Source organism: Uranotaenia lowii, chromosome 2, assembly GCF_029784155.1.
Source record: "Uranotaenia lowii strain MFRU-FL chromosome 2, ASM2978415v1, whole genome shotgun sequence".
NCBI classification, from domain to species: domain Eukaryota; kingdom Metazoa; phylum Arthropoda; class Insecta; order Diptera; family Culicidae; genus Uranotaenia; species Uranotaenia lowii.
The window spans coordinates 158182523-158203868 of NC_073692.1; the positions used below are offsets into that span (position 1 = coordinate 158182523).

The 21346-nt window shown below is 36.4% G+C and overlaps 1 protein-coding gene and 1 long non-coding RNA gene across 9 annotated transcripts in view; one reads left to right on the forward strand and one right to left on the reverse strand.

Annotated features, from left to right (window-relative positions):
* The first annotated feature begins 14192 nt into the window (after positions 1–14192).
* Positions 14193–21346, forward strand: part of LOC129742602 (probable G-protein coupled receptor CG31760) — a 240525-nt gene continuing 233371 nt past the window's right edge. For 4 of the 8 annotated variants that reach the window (XM_055734522.1, XM_055734521.1, XM_055734527.1 and 1 more), the window contains exon 1: positions 14357–15483. The gene's annotated coding sequence lies outside the window, so the exon portion shown is untranslated. The other 4 variants (XM_055734523.1, XM_055734525.1, XM_055734526.1 and 1 more) reach the window with 4 other exon arrangements.
* On the reverse strand, positions 17557–18117 carry LOC129742608 (uncharacterized). Its single transcript, XR_008736545.1, has 2 exons — positions 18031–18117; positions 17557–17942 (listed from the first exon to the last, which is right to left on the reverse strand). It is a non-coding gene; the product is annotated as an uncharacterized LOC129742608 (long non-coding RNA).

Below are 21346 nucleotides of genomic sequence, written 5' to 3' on the forward strand. Positions count from 1 at the left end.
TTTGGCTTTGAGGGTATCGAATGAAACAATTTGATTTGCCTTTCATTTGTATATTTTAAATCTACAGTCTACAATTTCGATCGCCGGTTTAAGAGTCTAATAAATCGAAAGCTTTCATTTTTCTTGGAAAGCATACTACCAAATTTCGAACTTTCAAATTTCATTTATTTCACTTTTGAAAGCTTGTGGATAAATTCGCACTTTTTTCATTCAAAACTGAATCTGTCCTGAAAGCTCTGTTTGCATTTCCAAGAGAGGTACTAAATCGTATTTGTTTTGATCCTGATATTCTTCGCTCTCTTTGTTCCATTGATGAAAAAAGGACTCGCTAATGCGCATGTTCGCTGTTTTTGATTGCCTTCCTAGTTTCGATAACTTGTTGCTTGCTTGGTCGTCGTCATGGGAAACTCGGTTAGTTTTTGTTTTCCACCCCACCCGCCACCACCTTTGCCCTCTAGCTTTGTTTTCCAAACAAAATGATGACCTTTTCCGTCAATAAATTTCCCCGGAGTAATGATGCTGCACGAAACAGGAACAGTGAACTGAAAGCTGTCCGTTCATGGAACCAAAGCACGCTCACCGGTGAGAGCATTGCTCCTTAGAGGTTTCTCCCATTTCGAGGGAGGGTTTGGTTCGACGGAAATCATTCCGAAGTGGTCCAACTTTATGAGAGGTTATATACGGCTCCTAATCGAAAGCGTCATGCATGAAGCTAACACCCAACCCAACCACCCACACTTCATCGATGCCAACCATAGGAAGATGAATAATTGTTTCCTGCACGAGGTTTGTAAAATGTATCTTCTGAACTGCAATTATATTAGGTATGAAAAGCATGTTTTGAAATGTTAATTTTGTAACTTGGTAAGTCATTAGTAGACAGGACAAAATATTAAAATATCGAAATTCGAAGAAAAATTTATTTATTTTAACCTTTCATTGAAGATTTTTGAAAGTGCGATAATAAAATACGAGCTCGGAGATCATTCATTCCTTCTTACAAGACTAGGATTATTAAGATAATCCACTGGATGGTTGTGATTATTTCGGGAAACCAGCCCTTTGGCTCTTGGTTTCTATAACTCATTTTGGATCACTGTATGCATTAGAGCAAGTTCACTCGTGTTGGGAAAAAGTGGTAGAAACTTTGACACTTGTAGCACATTTTGAAAATTTTAGGGTAAGAGCACTATATATTGAACACCATCTTTAGGATTCAACGAATTTGTGGCCAATAAATACTATTGGAAGGTGTTTCGGATTAAATTTGGATAGTTTAGCTTAAGCTTGTTTCTCAGTTTCAAATCGATATGATAATATCCTTTGCAGGGGCGATGTTGGTCGAGCTAGCAGCCAAGAAACAGTTTGTTTATAAATTTCCAAACACCAGTGTTCGCTCAATAATTGGTACATGCACTTCTGTACGGAACGAGTACTGCAAGAATGAACGTTCAATAATTGAAACATTGGCGATTTCTGAGATCCAATGATTGAACACTTTAATTTGAAAAATATTTAGGAAATGGGGAATATAATGACTGCTTTTCATCCAGAAATCATCTAAAAAGACTTAGCTAAAAACACTCATATTATCATCTTAGAATTTTAATTGCCTTTAATCCAATTTTTCTTCCAATCAATAAAAGGCTGTTTTCTCCATCCAGTCGGAAAACCAAGCAAAAATTCGAACACATATTCCAGTTTCGGAGATTGTTGCCTTAAGAGTCCGATGTTCTTGATAAAAATTTGAAGAGAGATAGAAAATGCTTCAATAGTGGCACAACTTATTTCAGTTCATTTTTCTTTTGTACATATATTATTGGTTGAATTGGTTATTGTTCTAATAGGTTTAAATTTTTGGTACCTGTTCAATAACTAGTGCTTTTACCCTACTACGCAAAAATATTTTTAAGATCTTTGGGCGTTGAATTTTTTTACAACACTGTTTCTATATTAGTCGAATGTGAAAGAAAGGGATCTATTTTTGCATCACAGCATGCGGAAAAACATGGTAAAGTTTTGTGCTATAAGTGTCAACATTTCTACCACTTTTTCCTAATACGAGTAAACTTGCTCTCAGGGTGCAGTCTAGAAAGTTTCCTAACGACCCAATTTTTGAAGATTTTTAAAATAAGATTTAGGTATCCGGGTTTTGATTTGAAATTTCGTATAGAGGAACGCGAAAATTTGATCGGTCATCAGTTTTCAGTTCTTACCGAACCGAAAACCGAAAAAAACTGCAGATTATTCCGTACAAAACTAAGTTTCTTGAGCAAAACGTGTTTTTCTTTTTTCCCGTTAAGGTGGCTCTCAGGTCACTTTGGCGCAACGCATTTTTGCGATTTCCCAACCCTGCAACATCGAATTTTTTCAATGAAATTTTAAAAAATTCGAAAAATGTCTAAGTTTTCAGAGTGCAGGTAGTTTAAAATGTTTTGCATTCGCTGCAATGGATAACTCATTTTTTTTCAGAGCGGTCTGGTTGAGTCCCGACTATTTTTGGATCAAATTTGTAACCCGTAACAGTTATACGTCAAACTGCTCACAATTGTTAACCCTCATCCGCATTAGAGTGTCAATTTGACACTATTGCAAGTTAAATGCTTGTAACCTTTTTCAGAAGCTTCAAACAACAAAAATTTCTTCATGGACCCTAAATGAATTCAAAAGTTTTTTAATATTACATCTTCACTTTTTTATGGACGAACCCTGGAAGCCTGCACAAATAAACTCCCTTTTCCGTCTTAGAGTGTCAATTTGACACTGCAAACGTAAAATCTATCTGAGTCGTTTGAATTATAATTAAATTCATATAAAACTTATGTCAATAGAAACCTTGTAATGTCAGAAAAATATGTTTAGAACATTATATATAGCTGAAGCTACTAAATAGTTTTCTCGTTATCCAGCATGAGAGAAAAAAATCCGAAAAAACATGTCTCAGGAAATCTGCTGTGGTTTATTTATTACACGTCCAAAAAATATTGAAGCTCTAATAAGGTACAACAATTTAAGCTGTGAGATTTTACAAAAATATGAAAATTATAAACGTAAAATCATTCCTGAATGTCTATAACCACAAGCAGAACGCGTACAGCAGAACGTGTTTGTTTGCTCTCCAAGTCCTACGGTGGAAGGTGATTTAGGTAGAGAGCAGAGCAAAATGCAAGAAATAATGATGCGTGTCGTGCGTTTTTTGGTTGTAAATCTAGAGTTTGTTTTGATTAGGACGTATGAACCAACATAAACACAATTGAGTTATCCACTGCTTACTATTGAAAAACATGTATTCTACGTTAGGTGAAAATTTGGGTTCATTTAATCAGAAAATAATTTTTATAACATGATTTGAAATTAAGACGTATAATGACTTTCACATTTTCGAGTTCAATTTGGTTTTTACGACTATTTACATCCCACTAAATTGCCGTGCACGCAATACGTCACAAAACAACAGTTCGGCTTTGCGGTTTAAGCGACCTTTTGCATTTTCCCGTAAAGTGCTTCAAAAAGTGTAGAAATGTTAACAATTCCACCGGAAGTCGGATCAATGATAGTTCCTGTTCTCCGATGGTTTTATGTTAGGGCTCAGGCCACTTGTTAAGCTGGGGTTCGTGTAGAACTGTCAATCAGCGATGCCACACATACCGATTTTTCGGTATTTATACCGATTTTTGAGGATATTTTCGACCAAGAATCGGTATGTACCGAAAACCGATTTTTGGCGAAACATACCGATTTTATACCGATTATTGTCAAATTGAGTCAAACAGAAAAAATATTTCCAAAATGAAATCAAAACTATCGTTTTTCATTGTTATTGACAAATTTAGAATAAACTTGAGGTGAATCATGAAAAAGCTATTACAAGCCTCAGCTTAGTGGATAGCAACTTTGTTTTCTATGGCCAACTATCTTGAGATGAAATCTTGGTCTTCAAATTGGTAGATTAGAAATTATAGCAAGTAATAGATCATATCTTAAAGTTAAATGTTAAAAATAGGGAACTAAGATAAATGAACGCTTGTGATAAACAGTGTTCAGTTAAAGAATTCAATTGCATAAAATATTAAATAATAATAGTGTTTAACCCTCATCCGCATTAGATTTCATTACCATAATCAGCACTAGGAGTGTCAATTTGACACTCCAAGCTAAACTCGTCATAACTCTTTTTATATCAAACAAATACAATGAAACTTATATCACTAGAAACCTTGTAATGTCAGTAAAATATGTTTAGAACATTATATATAGCTAAAGCTTATAGTTTTTTCGTTATTCAGCATGCAAGAAAAAAAATCCGAAAAAACATGTCTCAGGAAAACTGCTATAGTTCATATATTACACGTCCAAAAAAAAATATTTGCCTTATGCATATGAAAGCTGAAGTTAATTCCTACATCATGAAGTCAAGAAATATTTTTTAAAATTTATTTTAATGAAATGATCACAAAAAGTTCAAAAAAGTGGTCTGAAAAACCTACTTTTCATCAGTTTGCTAGCAGAAACTGTTTGAGCGATGGTAGAGCTTTTGAAAATTTATCATTACAAATTTTATTCTAATTCTGACATTTTGTTGTCTTTAGATTTTTGATGCAACAAAAATTGAATTAACGGGACCAACTTCAGCTTTCATATGCATAAAGCAAATATTTTTTGGACGTGTAATATGTGAACTACAGCACTTTTCCTGAGGCATGGTTTTTCGGATTTTTTTTTTCTTTCATGCTGAATAACGAGAAAACTATAAGCTTTAGCTATAAATAATGTTCTAAACATATTTTACTGACATAACAAGGTTTCTAGTGATAGTTTTGTTTGAAGTTCAAAATAATTCAAACGAATTAAATAGATTTTACTTTTGGAGTGTCAAAATGACACTCTTAGTCGGAAAAGGGAGATTTTTGTCCAGGCTTCCAGGGTTCGTCCATAAATAAAGTAAAGATGCAATGTTAAAGAACTTTTGAATTCATTTCGGGTCCCCGGAGAAATTTTCCTTTTTGAAGCTTCTGAAAAAAGCTACAAGCATTCAAACTTGCAATAGTGTCAAAATGACACTGTAATGCGGATGAGGGTTGAAGTTAATAACACAATATGGTTACCGAGGACTGCCTCCTTCACAGAAATTATAACGTTTTAAAATCGCGATACAACTCGAATGTCAAATCGCTAATCAGACTTTGCCTAAAGCTTGACTAATGATTAATGCGATGATTGATAACAGATCGATAGTAAACCTACATTAGAGTGCCCCAAACGACTCGACTTTTGAAGAAGTTATGCGCTGCAGGCTAAAATTTATCCTAGGCCTAGTACAAGATCGCATGCCAAATTTGGACCAGATCAGATCAAGGGAAAGGGTCGCTCAACGAGCCTGAATTTGTATGGAATTTTGAGACATATTGTTCGTGAGAAACATGAAAAACCAGTTTTTCATCAATATCTTTGGTCCCCGTCGGCCGATTTCTTTCAAAAACGTTTTTTCTTAAAGCCTAAATTATGAACAAAATACTTCATCTGAAGACTGCGTTTCGATTAGAGTTAAGATAAAAAAGTTATTAGACTTTAAAAATGGGCTAACTTTTTTAAGGATGGTATTCATCACTGTTAATGAGTCTACTTTATCGGTTGATTGATATGGCGACTAGGTCACGCGAATCAATAGCTTAATAGGTCAATTGATAGAGGAATTAGATTTCGTGATTCTTTCCCAAGTAAAAATTTTAGCATTGTTATGGTCAGCAAAATTTCGTTAGGACTATAGCATCAATCTCCATGAACAACTAAACCGCATTTTATAACATCACCTGGACTCTAATAAAGCCAATATTAGGCTATTTGGCCCTATCCTAGAAACATCATCATGACCAATCATTGTTGGTCACTAAATCTTTTAAAAAGTCATTATTAAACATGTTAGCAATTTTTGTTCTAGATGTTTATTTTTTATATTTACCAGCAACCATGATGGTTGATGAATGGGAATTGCATGATTGAGATATGATCTCTTCTCTGCTACCAGTCAAGATTTTAAGTAAAATGTGTATAAAATAGTATGTTTAAATAAATGCGCCTCGTCATTAGTACAGTGAATGAGGATAGACTTTTTTGAGTGAAAAGGGATTGGTTGTGAATGACCCGTGGAATAAACCATGAGTTGAAGTCGAATTTAAGATGGCGACTGACAACGAAATTCGACTTCTACTTTCACCTGATAACCATATTGTGATGATTTCATGATATTTTCAGTTAATTACAAGCGTCAAGCAAAAAAAAACCTTTAGCTAAGCTTAGCTTAGCTTGATTGACTACTCACATCCACCTTTAATCATTAAATCCGAAATGCTTCATCACCAGTTTCATTCGTATAAATTAACCAACTCAAGTTTGAGTGATTTTAAAATGATTTCAATTTGGAAAATATCATTATAAAAAAAATTAAATCATTTTGAGTTTCACGATCTCAGGCGTGGCTCAGTAGAACGAGTTCCACATCACCAATGGTTGCTACTCCGTGATTGACTGAGGCTATCAGTTTCGTTCAGAGGTCAAATGAATGGAACCTGGGATTGGCAACACTTTCACAATGCTCAAACCTGATGTTCTCTCTTTGAATATTAATAACGGCGCCGGCCACGTCCTAGTAGTCAATGGATAGATTGAAAAAGCTAGGAAAGGGTGAAAGATCATTTTTGTGCTTAAGGACCGAGGTCACCTCTGCATCCTAGCAAAATAATTTTGGTTTGGAGGTTTGGGTTAAAGGATTTGATCGGGAGACACTTTTGACTAGTGTGATCAAATTATTGTCACTACCATGGTCTCTAATTTTCATTCAATCATTTGAATCTAGACTGCTTTGGAAGTTCACAATCGAATAACTTTTTTTGCCGCCAAATGAAAACTTATAAGTTTCAGGTTGCTATGAAAGTCAGTAAACAAAACAATCAGACCGGTCCGCATAACAGTCAAATGAAAGATTTTTTTTCGATTGAAAATCATCGCTTTCATTTCATGCCTTGCTGAAATTTTCAAATAAGTAGATTACACTAGTTTACAAAATTTTAAAAAAAATCGTGAACTTGATTAACTGACCAACATTTTTAATGTAAAATCGGGCGCTGAATCCGAAAATGAAATTCAAAAAAATCCCTGTAGAACCGTTTTTGAGTTATGCTCCAAATTTGAAATTTCGGAAAAATTAAAAAAGTTCTTGTACTTAGATTAAAATATCTCGGACGGCATAACAGCAATTTGAAATCCCTCTTTTGCATATTGAAGGTGAATAAATTTTCTATCGATCATCTGAACACTGTTTTTGCGTTTGACCAACAGTATTGTTGATATTAGTGACTTTATGAGAGAGAAAATTATAAAAAACACATTTTTTTAGAGAAAATTTTGTTTCAACGAAAGTTTTAGACTCAATAGTAGCATTCAAAAAATCTGATTTTCTTTTACCCTTGAATGTCAATTTAAAAAAAATATTTCAAGTGGTTGTTTATCAAAATCGGTTGAAAATTGAAGAAGTTATGGCTACTTTACCATAACTGTAATTTTTGCAGTTTTTATAAATTTAACGAACATCAGTGCACTTATAATAGTATAGGAAGAATAACACATGGTAAATCTCACTCGCTCCAAGTCAAAATTATTTATTACCTTACCAGAAGGTCACATGCAAAGTTTCAGGAAGATCTGACCATAGGGAGGGTTTGCTTGAGTCTCAAACCTGAATAAAATTTTAAGGTTTTCTGCCCGGGAGGAACAAAAAATACTGGTTTTTAAACAATAACTTTTTTCATCACTAGCCGATTGTTTTTTATGGTTAATTTTTTTAAAGCCTAAGTTGAGACAAATATTTCACCCGAAGACTGCAACACGATCGGACTTGAAGTAAAAAAGTTATTGCAGTTCCAAGGCCGCAAATTTTGTCCAACACGCAATGAGTACTTTTTACGCATTGCGTATTATACGAGAATTTTCGGCCATAATACAATCTTTGAACCGCAATAACTTTTCTGTTTCAAATCCAATCGAGTTACAGTCTTCGGGTGAAATATTTGTCTCAACTTAAACTTTAAGAAAATCAACCATAAAAAACAATCAGCTAGTGATGAAAAAAGTTATTGATAAAAAACCAGTATTTTTCGTTCCTTCCGGGCAAAATACCTCAAAATTTCATTCACGTTTGAGACTCAAGCAACCCCTCCCTTTGGTCAGATCTTCCTGAAACTTGGCATGTGACCTTCTGGTAAGGTAATAAATAATTTTGACTTGGAGCGAGTGAGATTTATCATGTTTCATTCTTCCTTAACTATGATAAGTGTACTGCGGTTCGTTAAATTATGAAAAACTACAAAAATTACAGTTATGGTAAAGTAGCCATAACTTCTTCAATTTTTAGCCGATTTTGATAAACAACCACTTGAAATATTTGTTTTAAATTGACATTCAAGGGTAAAAGAAAATCAGGTTTTTTGAATGCTACTATTGAGTCTAAAACTTTCGTTGAAACAAAATATTCTCTAAAAAAATGCGTTTTTTATAATTTTCTCTTTCATAAAGTCACTAATATCAACAATACTGTTGGTCAAACGCAAAAACAGTGTTCAGATGATCGATAGAAAATTTATTCACCTTCAATATGCAAAAGAGGGATTTCAAATTACCGTTATACCGTCCGAGATATTTTAATCCAAGTACAAGAACTTTTTTAATTTTTCCGAAATTTCATATTTGAACCATAACTCAAAAACGGTTCTACTGGGATTTTTTTGAATTTCATTTTTGGATTCAGCGCCCAATTTTACATTAGAAATGACCTTCAGTTTACTGAGTCCAAAAATGCTGTAAACTAGTGTTATTAGTCTAAAAATACAAATTAATAGGACGTTTTTAACAGAATTAAGCTTTAAAAATTGCAAAAAAAATATTTTTTTTAATATTAGAATTTTTTGTTGCTTTTAAATCAATTCCTCCTTTTTATATAAAAATTAATATAAATATTAAATGAATTTAGAGCTCTTGGCTTAGTTCCCTTTTAAAATAGTGTATGATCACAAAAAAACTAAATTGAACAAAAAATTAAGTAAAAATAACAATTTTCATTTTCGTTTGAAATTGAAAATCTCGATTTGCATTTGAAAATCATCAGGTGCACTTTGAAAATCATTAACGTCATCATCATTCGAAACACCGAGGAATTTCAACTGAAATCATCGCAAGCAAACTTACAGTAGCATGCTTTGGCCTTTCATTTGAAATATTTTTCTGTTATGAATGTGAAAATTGGAGACGCTGGTCACTACACTACTGAAACCTAAAATAAATCTGCCTTTATTTTGAAGTATTAACAAAGAAATGTATTTCTCAGCTAAAATCAATACATTTAAGGATTAGATAAACTAGTTGAAAACGTGTTTAACCAATCACAAATGTTACTAAACCTTACTCTATTGATTTAAAAATTACAAACGCATAAAAAATTGTATTAAATTGAATCATCAATAAACTTGTTGTAAACACATTATGTGAACGTGGGACTTAAGGGGTATATTAAATTTATTTTAAAAATTAGTTCCTATAGAACTTTCATCTCGGCTAGCATAAAAGTTTCTAAAACTTGGATTTTGAAATGTTTCCGAAATTCTGAACGAACTATTTTCTGCCTGCAAATATTTACGGTATCAAAACCTCTAAAATTCATGTTTTTTTTAATTAATATAAAACATCATTTGAGAATTATGAATAATAACAAATAATGCATAAATTTGCAATGTACATAGCTTTCGAACGTCCTTGGATCAACGGAGAAGCTGGACTTCAGTCTTTTTGAGTTGGTCTGAGAGACGTAGCACCAGACCCCTTTACCGCAGCTTCTAAGAAACTTATTCCTCCGATTCGAACGCTAAAAATCCACTTTTTTTCTATTTAACACTACGAAACATTCGACCACTATTAAGCTCTGTAAACGTTAAAACCGGATTTTGGCTTAAATATCCTGTTTTTTCTAAATTTTCTGAAGCAAGGAATCAAACAAAAAAAAACCTTTTCAGGAAATACTCATATTGTAGAGATATTTATATCACTTCCGGTAATTTGAAGTTTTCAATGATTTTTGTATTTTTTTTAACTCAATACCAACACACATAACTTATCAAAAATGTGTAAAAAATGGGAATTCCATTTCAGATATGTGCTATCTAACCTGAGCGTGTCCTGTTTTGACATCTTGATCGGGAACTGTTACTAAGTTTTATGGAGGTTTAATAATCATGCACTGAGTGCTATATTATAGAACATGCTAAATAAAGCTTGGAGAAAATTTCTAAATTTGTGTTATATTATTGTTTTATCAGAGCATTTATAACTGTTTAATAGAAGCTTTACTAGCGTTTTCAAAACTATCTATAAACATATGGTCGATTCAAGAATATAAGCATTTTGCATGACCAAAATTAAACCGTCATAGATGCACAAAAAATGCCATAATTAAACCATAATAAAACATCCTAATGCTAGTTAGCTTGATCTGTGTTACTTGTGTTACCAACCTGCGCAATCAAACTAAATTGGGTGATCAGTTAAACTCTTTTTGTTGGGGGTGGACTGTATTTGCGGCCTTGGCTAACAACCGCTGTCTGCCCGCTCCCCCTGTGGGATTGGGCCCGAACTTGACAACCCCCTGTGGGTGTCAAAACAGCGGAGGCAGGTCAAATGACAAGCTGCCTGGCATGCCAAGGTGGACTGAAACGGGAAGATTGTTGCCAGTGCTAAACTCTTTCGTATGGCTCTGAAAAGAGCCGTTTGGTATGGCAACTTGCAACGGGAGCAAAGTGTAGGAGCAGCGAGCACAAAGAAACATTCACTTCCTAGCTTTCCATAACGTTTATTTTCTCTCTTAACACTACGAACACTAGTTTCTTTGCGCCATGCAACCGGCTCCGTCCGAGCGCGATGATGGTTGTTGCTGCTCTCTGTTGGTATCTCTCTCCTTCGGTTTTGCTCTCCTTCGGTTTCTCTCCGTCGGTTTCTCTCTCGCTTCGATGTTGTCGTAATCACGGTAGAAGATAAACTGAACTCGCACGGCAAACGGGTCCGCGGTTTTTATAACCTCGGTCAATCGCGCGCTGCTCGCTGATTGGTCGCTGGTTTTTCTCCCCGCTCTCCTTCTTCTGGTCGCGTTCCTTTTTTGGGTTGCGTTCCTTTTTCAGGCCGCTCTGCGGACTGAACACTTTTTTTAACTTAAATCTAAATTTTAACGGGTTATTACACCAAGAGTATGATTGATTTTTCATTATATTGCAAGCTCAGTTATTGGCCGAAATTTGGGAAAATTCCCAAAGATTGATTAAGTTAATCAATCAGCCTTCATATCTACATCGCATACCACTCTAGCGATTGTAAGATCAAACACCATTCCATAGGAAATAGTCAGAAAATTACCAACTTAATAAGGACCTACAACACCCTACTAATTCCAATGATTCCTTCCGATTATTTCGATCAAATCATTGTGCTACAAGTTTAATCATATTCAATCGTTGCCCGATTAATCAGCAAACTGAATAGGGTCATTGATTTGGTACGGCGAATCATAGCCAGACTAAATCGGCAACTGGCGAAATTTTCAATCTGCTTAATTTCCTATCGGCTAGAGAGCTGAAACTTGGCTCACTTGGGCTCATTACAACTAGAAATGATGAAAAATGTTTTCAGGTTTTCGGATGACCCCTTTTGAAAGGTCTATACTACACAAACACTGCTTTGACGAAATTGTCGTTATTGTAAGTTGTATTGGGATAAAAATCATCACATGGGGGTTTTGGGGAACGGACAATTGATTTCAGGTACCTATCAAATTTAGTGTAAGCGGTCGAAAAAAGAAAAAAAGAGCTTCATAAAACACAAAAACCGTATTAGTGATATTGACGATATTGTACATTGGATTGAGGAGAAAATTTGCGTACCGGAACTTTGTGGGACGAGCTATCGAAATCAGTTATTAAACATTGTATAAAGATCCAGCCAAAGGGGTCGTTCGTATTAACTGTTCGCTGTTTTTACGATATTTACGTTATTCTACTCTAGATTGAGTTGAAAAGTTGCACACGGCAGTTTTTGGGAACGGAAAATCGATTTCAAGTATATAATTTTGTGCAAGAAGTTTTCCAACTGTTTCAGGAACTTTTTAAGAACAAATCTTTTGTTGAAGTGCTTTTTGTTTGGTAACTTTCTCGAAAATCATCAACATGCATTCCAGAGTTAAAAATATTAGAAAGCGTTGCATTTTTTTTTTCTTGAGATCATAGCTTAGTATTTTAATTGATTGATTTTTTTTTTTAATTTTCAAATTGGTGAATCTTTAAGAATAATTAAAATTATTCGAAATATGAGAGCATTGCTTTTTTTTTTTCATATTATCATATACTACCCAGGACTCCTGAAGTACGCTACTCGAAATTCCTAGCAGAAACAGAATTCAAATTACACCACCAACAGAAACACAACCGGTGCTGCGGTGCTCTGGTGATGGGTATGCAATCTCATTTTTCTTATCTCTCGACGAATGACATTCGCAACGCACGCACACACGTATTTAATAAATATTTCTTCCTGGGTTCTACCAAAAATTATCCATTACAAGATTCGGAACTCTTGCAGAAATCGACGGACAAAATCCAAAAGCGCCACCATCAAATGCTGCGGCAGAAATGCAACTATTCAGTAAAACACGCTAAGAAAAAAAAAACAATTTATATTACACGGTCGGAAAAAACTAGCATTTTGAAGGTTCATTTGCACAACAAACACACTGAGATCTTTCTCTACGTGATCTTGGCTCTCCAAAATTAGCACGGTTTTTCGGTATCAGAGTCGTCATTCGCTATTCAAAGCTTTTTTTTCTTGGGGGCCGTTCAGATACCACGTGGATAGAAAAATGCAATTTTAGACCCCCTCCTTCCTCTGCTCGGACAAGCGTGGACGTTTGGCATACCCTAAACCCGTCCTCGGATGTCCACGTGGACAGGTTTGAATTTTTTTTTTTCTAAATCTCATTTGACAGTTAGAAAACAGTAAAACACTACTTTCTGCTTTTTTGTTATAGAAATGGCTGATTTTGAAAAAAAAGCGAAATAGCATTTCCTGATATGAAATAATTTTAAAATTTTAAATTTCTTAATTATGTTATTTATCACTTGCTTTCAAGTAGCTACTATAGATGTTTAAACTTAAACTGGAAAACTTTGCAATTTTAAGATTTTGAATAAAACATCTGAATAAAACTAGATACAATTTATCTTCATCTGAATGAATTAAACTAAATTAAATTAAGACCTTGGTAAAATAATCTGTATTAAATATCATGTTATAACATAAATCAGGATCGCAATAAAAATAAATACTTGGCCAAGTCATCAAAACCCTTAATCGCAATATCCTCAGCACTGTTCCGTGGAATTTGAAATCAATGATCAGCCTCAACCAGATATGAAGTACAAATAAATTATCTGTTAAAATTGAAGATTATTATTTTTTATTGAGGAATCTGAATGCGCAAAAACGAGTGAGGTTCTCAATTAAATTGAGTCAGTGGCATAGCATTTCTCCAAAAATTGGCGAAAGTATGTCAGAGTACATTTTGCAAATGTATTCCAAATTTGAACAAAAGCATATTAGAGTGCATTTGAACCCCCCGGAACGAGGGGTACAAGTGAAAAATTCAATTATCGAGAAATGTTGACCTTTTCTGTCAGTAGATGGTGTTAAGGTTTGTTAAAAGATTGTCCGTTGGCGTTTATATGAAATATTTTAAGAGCTAGGTATCTTGGAATATATTATTTTTGGTTCTACCCACCGCATCCAACTCCTCATAAAACCACCCACAAAACTAGTCAGATACCTTCTAGAAATCCTAGAGCAGTACACCTCCAAGAATAAGGGGAAAGGAGGTCGTGGCGACTAAAGCTCCCACTTCCTGTTTCAACTACCATGGGAACCCGAAAGCTGCTTCTCTCAACGTATCCTAAACTTGAATGAGAGCGAGCTTTTTCGTTTGGGAGATGCCCCTTCATCCAGGCAGCTGCATCCGTCTCCGGTTTCGTGGATTGAGGAGGATGCCAGACAGTCTCGACCAACGAGAAGGACACTTTCCGTGGAGCATCGAATCAGTCGAGTGTTGGCCGCCGTCCCGAGCGTTGGGCGTCGTTGTTTGGGACCGTTTTTCCGTGGTGGTCCAGACATTCCGAGGTCATACACGGAGTAATCAATTGGCGGGTGGTGGTTCGGGTTCGCGGTTTCCGGTTCAAGTGCACTGGTGTGGGGGGTAGAAGCAAGTGGGTGGGTAGCTTCTGTAAACGTGTGTGTGTGTGTGCTTTTGTACGTGCGCGCGCGTTTGGAAAGGCTCCGGTGGTTTTGGGTTGGGAGTTTCCCCAATAACAGGTTGGCAGTGAGAAAGAACATCAGGACGTAGCTAGAGCTTCATCAAGGACGGTGTCGTCCTGGCTGGGTCTGGACTGGAGTTGAGAGTGGGTGGATATGTCATTTTGTTGTTGCCCGAACGAATCCCGCCTGGAGTTAGGCTAGCTGATGGAGGTCCACCGAGAAGCGTTGTCGTTGTTGCGTTTTATGTGAAATGATGGGGTGAAGTTTTTCATTATTTTGTTCATTGTGGTCTCTTCGGGAGAAAGTAGTTCACAGCTGCCTCCTTCCTGCTTCGGGAAACTACATACGTTCTGAAGGGGCCATTTCCCGGCGGATAATAATACAACCAACAGCTTACTTTCGGGGTGTCCTTTTTTGGCCCGGGTTAAGCAATTGGGGAGCTGCTCCAGTTGACGTCCGGAAAAAAATCTTTTCCCTCAGAAGTACGAGCTTAGTGCAACAGTGAGCTGTTTACAAGCTGCTCGAAATGTTGTGATCTCTTCCCTTTTCACCCTGGTTTTCGGATGTTTTAGAAATACACTAGTTGCAACGAGGCAGCTATTTATAGGCAGAACCGGAGCAGAGCGACCGATTCGAATTTCCTGTTTTGGATGTGTCTTACTGGAAGCCTGGAAGAAAGAAAGAGTGTTCAATTGCATGTGAAGTGAAAAACACGAGAGGGAATTGCGCTTTTCATCCAATCCAAGTAGCCTTCGCCTTGGCCAGGATATCTCTCTAGAAGAAGAAGGTGGCAAATGAAAATCCAATCGAATGAAAATGTGAAAATTGTGTAACAACCCCTAACCTTGTGCGGAAAATTAGATTGCGGGGCTACCAAAAATGACCTAAAGTGCATTTTCCTAAAGTCGAGATTAAACTTAGTAAAAAGTACCGCTGTGACGCCCGGCAACGACGATTATGCACCATCAAAACTGATTTCAGAGCTATCAAAACACCATCGTCTTCATCGGAGCGCACCCGAGGAATACCTTCAAAAACTTCAAAGGGATCACCTTTCGTTGGCCCTCGGCTTTTCAGTGGATTCAGAAGACACAGGTAAAGCATAAAATAGACGAAAAAAATCCATCTATCTTTCCGACAGTCCAAAACCGCGCGCCATCATCATTTCAATTCATCTTAGCTCCTACCCACCCAAAAAAGGGAGTCATCACAGGGTGAAAAACATCACAGATTGTGGATTTCAGCCCTCTTGTTGTCGTCGTCGTCGTCCTCGTCGTCCTCGTCGTCATTCACCGATCCACCATCCGAGGATGATGGTGTTACGTGATCGGGAATAACAATGACGTGATTTTGTGGGGCTCTCCCTTTGGGATTTCACTGAGTTGTGCGTGGGTGGGGCGCCACCTTGTAGACAAGACGTCTCCCTAATGTGTGTGTCTGTCGATTGGTTGAGGTGGTCTTGGGTGCTTGACTGGATTCGACTGTAAATTTTAGCCGGAATTTACTTCTGTTTTCCTTGTGTTTTATGGAATTCCATTTACTTCAACGCTTCACCCAGGGTGTCATGTGAACGGTAACACCTCTCCCTTGATGGCGTTTCGAAGAAACTGCTGCTCTCGGGAATTTTCTTATCAAATTTGAGAGATGAAAAATGAAGCAAACTACAATTTGGTAATGGAAGTCGTGATATTTTTAACACCCTCCATTTTTAATCTAGTCTTCGGATGAATTCAAATGAACAAATCATTTTGTTTGTCACACTAAACTTTTAAAATAAAACGAAGGTTTATTTTGAGATTTTCATAACCAATTTGCCGAATATATCCAGTAGACTGAATCAATTTGAGATCATTTATAAATTCTCAAACACCGGGTCTTGAAAGCTTCGTTTTGGTTCAAAACTAATCCACGATTTTTTGCCTGCAAAGTAGTCATGCAATATCTAGCTAGGCACCAGTAGCTTGCACAGAAGAAAAAAAGGAATGTTGATTTTTCAGTACAAAATATTCAATTTTCCCATACAAATTTAAATGTTCAAATTTACTCATGCAAACCATACTAAAAAAATTTGCGAAAAATCGAGGATCAGTTTTTAACCAAAACAAAGCTTTTGAGACCTCATGAACAATGAGGATGAAAGTGTATTAATCGCGAATAATAATTCAATATCCTCCCGTCCACAACCATGGAAATATACTTTCCTTTAGTGAAAATATCCGGAAATTCGATTGAACATAGCTTCAGATGCCATACAAGCTTACGAACGGAGATATAGTGCCTTTTAGATCCCTTATTCCCCGATTTTGTAAACAATCCAGAAAACCACTGATTTTTACTAGAAAATTTTAAACCAAAATAGACCTATCTTACCTTATCTTATCAGCCATAACTCTAGACTCCACTTTACAAAACGTGCGATGGCTTTAACCACAGAGAACCAGAGTTCGGGCTGGAGCCCCAACCGTCTGAAAAAATACCAACAGTGATTTCAAAACAATCGACACCATTTTTGCAACTCAGCTAAGAGCCACTAGATGTCGTTACCGGTACTTTTATTTCTTCCATTTTTTCTACACGCTCAGACAATAGTACCTTCAATGAATGATAAATGCACTCCATGCCAATTGTATTTCCAGTCATCCACTCGGGTACGTAAATAAAAATAAACTACATTAAAATCACTAAATCTAGACAAAATTGAAATAAAAATATAAATTATAATAAATTTCGGAACGTCCTTCACTTGATTCCTCGAAAAAATGACACAAGATAAGCCTCATTTGATTAAAAACTTTCAAGTCAGTTTACACGCAGAAAAATATATTTTAAAAATAATAAGATTTCGGCCAAAAATAATAAAAATTTTGGTTGGGAAAAAGCACAAATATATTTTTGATAACACTGACAAAAAATATCGATTCGATTTAAACTTATCGTTTCATTGAAACTAAAATACACCTTTTTTAAAAATGAATCGAAGTTTCTGTCAAAACAATAAAACGAAATTGAGTTGAGAACTACAAAATTTTTTTGTATTGGAAAAATAAATCATTGATGGGCTCAAAATAATTAAACTTTGTGCTGAAAATATTTTTTTTTATTTCAAATTTAATAACCATGATTTGAATAATTTGAATTTTCGGATCTAAGAGTTTAATCAAGAAAACATTAAATTATATTCTTTATTCACATATTTCTTCTACAAACACCAATGTCAATTGAAATTACCTACCATTCCGGCTGGCATTGGGGACGACCATTCCGTTGGTAAGGATAAAAATGCGTATGTCTGGTTTGCTTCCCAAATGCAGGTTAAAGGGCCCGTCTCGCTTCCTTAATTTCCCTCAGCTTCCGGATACTGGTAGTACACCGCCATCTCCGACTGCTACATATCAGTTTTCCATAACCGTGAGTAGGCACGATGGCAAGCTTCGACTTTACCGGAATGATGTTCTACCGGACCTGGATGGTCTTTCTTGGTTCTATTTCGGATGGGTGGCACCAGTACCATGTCCATGGTTATCGATTCCGCCTGTTCTGATAACACCTAAGCACTGAAAGGAGAGCAGAAATAACACCGGTTTAAAAAAAATTACACGATGTTTATCAGCTGGAAAATGTATTTTTCTGGGACTTACACACCTTCTTGGAAAAGCAAAATGCCGGAGCCACGAAACGAGAGTACTTTGCTTGCTAAAAAAAGAACGACAGACAGCTCTGTGTTCTGATGCTAAAAATTTTAATCACTTTTTTTTTCTTTTTTCGACTTATCGTTTTTCAACAACACGATTATCGAATAGACCCAATATAAGTTTCTAACTAAACCAAATTTTAATTGCATACAGTAAAATATGAGTGTATAAAAATAACAAAATTTCTCTTTTATCCGTAATCGAATTTTTTGTGAAAGCCATTCAATTATCCGCTTTTAAAATACAAAATAAAATAACAAAACGTTTTGTAGAAACCAACCCCCTTTCTTTTTCTGCGTGTAGGGATGAGATGAAGGATATGCAGAAAATAAATTAAATTTAATTAAAATTAAATAAAATAATGGTTGTATTCGGCAGCACTGAAGTTAAATAAAATAAAATAAAAGTCTGTGACAACTATTTTTGAACTGCGACTCAGAGATGGGTCTTGACTCAAACATGCAGTCAGCGAAATTTTCTGTAGAGAAAGGAATCCAACTGTGTAAGTTCAAATATAAGGGACTAGACATGATGAAAATTGATGTTGAAAAACATGCGAAAAAAAATTTCCTTGTCTCCCGGTCTATAACACCGTTTGCTATTTTGGCAACACAAGGCAAAACAAACAAAACAAAGTCAGTCATTGATCGATTCTTGAGAGTGAAAGACGTGTCTGAGTGAATTTTTGAATTAAGATTCCTAAGAATCGTAAAATCACGACAATGGCGTGGTTGGTAGAATAAGGAAAGAGAGCGCAGATCGTCAAAACTGCTGCTACGAAAAATTTATTTCTGATTCGGTCACCGGAATTGGCTTTGGAAGCACTGATTTTTAAGACTGTTGCTGCTGTTTGTTTGTTTTGGTTTGGCTTTCCGGTGGAAAAAATTAAGTTGGCTATAGAAGCGCAGATTTTCAAGGCTGCTTCTGCTCATTGTTATGATTCGGCATTCCGGTGGCTTTACAAACATATATCTTTAGGACTGTTGCGGCTGGCTGTTCGCTTTGATTTGGTCGTCCGGTGGGAAAAGGTGGAAGTGCCTTAGTAAGTGCAGATTTTAAAGGCTGCTGCTGCTGATTGTTTGTTATGAATTTGGTGGTGGAAAAAGACGGAATGGCTTTAGAAGCACATATTTTGATGACTGTTGCTGCTGATTTTTTATTTGGTTTGGCTTTCCGGTGCAAAAAGACGGAATGGATTTAGAAGTGCAGATTTTTAAGGCTGCTGCTGCTGATTGTTTGTGTTGATTTGGCCTTCCGGTGGAAAAAGACGGAATTGGCTTATGAAGCGCGGATTTTTAACGCTACTGCTGCTGATTGTTTGTTTTGATGTACCCTTCTGGTTGAGAAGACAGTTTCAAATAATTCTATCAAATTATTCCGACTTTCGTTAACAGAGACTGAGTTAAAGAAGTTCGGGAAAGCTGTTTGCAAAGAAAGTTTTCGGATTGTTCTGGCTCTGGTAAACAAAAACAGAGCGTCAGGAAGGCATAGATTGGGAAGGCATAGATTGGGAAGGCTTTTGTGAAGAATATTTTTGGATTGGATGAAGAATTTGCAGAAAATGAATAAAATTTTAAGATTTGAAAAGCTTTTTCTGAAAATGGAATGTAGAATGGAGATGATGAATATTTGAAAAATAAAATTTTGTATTTTAGAAAAACAAAAATCAGTAAATATCGATAAACCCTTTATTGTTCTCAAATACCCTACCGTGTAAAATTTGGTTCCATTGGATCGAATTGTTCTCGAGATATGCAATACAAATTGTACGGGAGCCTCACTCTTCATTCCGAATTCATAGGGAATAGACAGACAGACGAAAATCCATGTTTATACATGTAGATTTATCCATCCCATTTAACTCCGTGGGCATGGTAAGAGGCTCATTTATATCACTTTGATAATTAAAAATAGGAGTGTTATTTATTTCAACCAAATAACTTGAGGAAAGTTACTCTGAGAAGATGTTCAGAGTTAGCGATGAGGCTTTAGAGGAACAGCATTGTCATTAGTAGTACGCTCTTGTTTGGTTATTTATCAATTATTTTATTGTTTGTGTAACGTAGATATTTTTTTACAATTGCTGCAGTGATTGTGGAGTGCTAAAAAACGGCCCTTTTTAAATGCAAAATAGATTTGCATATCAACGTCAAATGCCATCTGATAGCCCCTTGTTAGTCGACAAATCCTTCATCTCCCTTCCCACTCTTCCGTCGCATTCGCACAAGCATTCGTCAGTCGTGTTCCAACCGAGTGCTCGTGATCATGATGGCTCTAGATATGGTGGTCTCACTTTGGCAAAAAGTAGACGAGGGTTGGATGCGGAGGAGGAGCCGAAATTTGACAGCTGGCTGTTTGGCTGGCTGCTGGCTGGCTGGGATGCCAGGTGCTCTGATTTTTTGTAAAACACGAAGTTTTGCCAATCATCAAGATATTGCTTAGACAAAGATTTCGCCTTGATTTTTGCAAATATAATTCATAGAATCGAAACAAAATCTTCCGGCTGAGCTCCGGGCTGGTTAGCAAAGCTGGAAGAGGTTGAACTTATAAACGACGGTGCCAGCTTTGTCGGTAGCGGTGAGTAACATTAATTTTGCATTACTTATGACAAATTTATGCTTATTCAACACTTTTTTCTTTCAAGAGCTATCTAGAAGCAGCAGAAAGTCATCGAATCGGATGGTAACATGGCGAGGCGTTACATTCCATCGTCCGAGAAGCGGCTGGCCCTCCTGCAGGAACATCCGATCTTCATCGAGATGAAGAAGCTGCTTCAGGAGGACCCCCGTCTGTTGCCATCGCTGCTCCAGAAGATTTAATCGAGAAATCTGGATCTGATGGGTAGCATTTGGGAAAACCAGATGAAGTTTTTGGCACTTTTGAACGAGGGAACCGATGAGCTGAAATAGGAAAATAGGCGCAACGTTATGCGCCTGAGCAGCATGAGGATAAGTCCGATGAGTGGGTTGGGGAATCAGTTCGATCCACTGCATACTGTTGATTGTCCGGGATGGATTGAGCCCCTTAAGGATTCTGCAGGTGATGCTGTCCAATTGCTAGTCATCCTCAAGTGCAGCAAAGCTCCAGCTCAGCGCTGCTCGTGGGTGGTGGTGAAGGTATATTAACTGCTCTCTTCTCTGGCCACCAACGACCGACTGTTCCTGTCCAAAGTCGTCCCGTTTATCGGTCAGGTGGTTCAGGGGGAGGCTTCCAATTGCCATTCAATGGCAAGTATTCGTCTGTTTTAAGATTTCCCTTCCGTCATG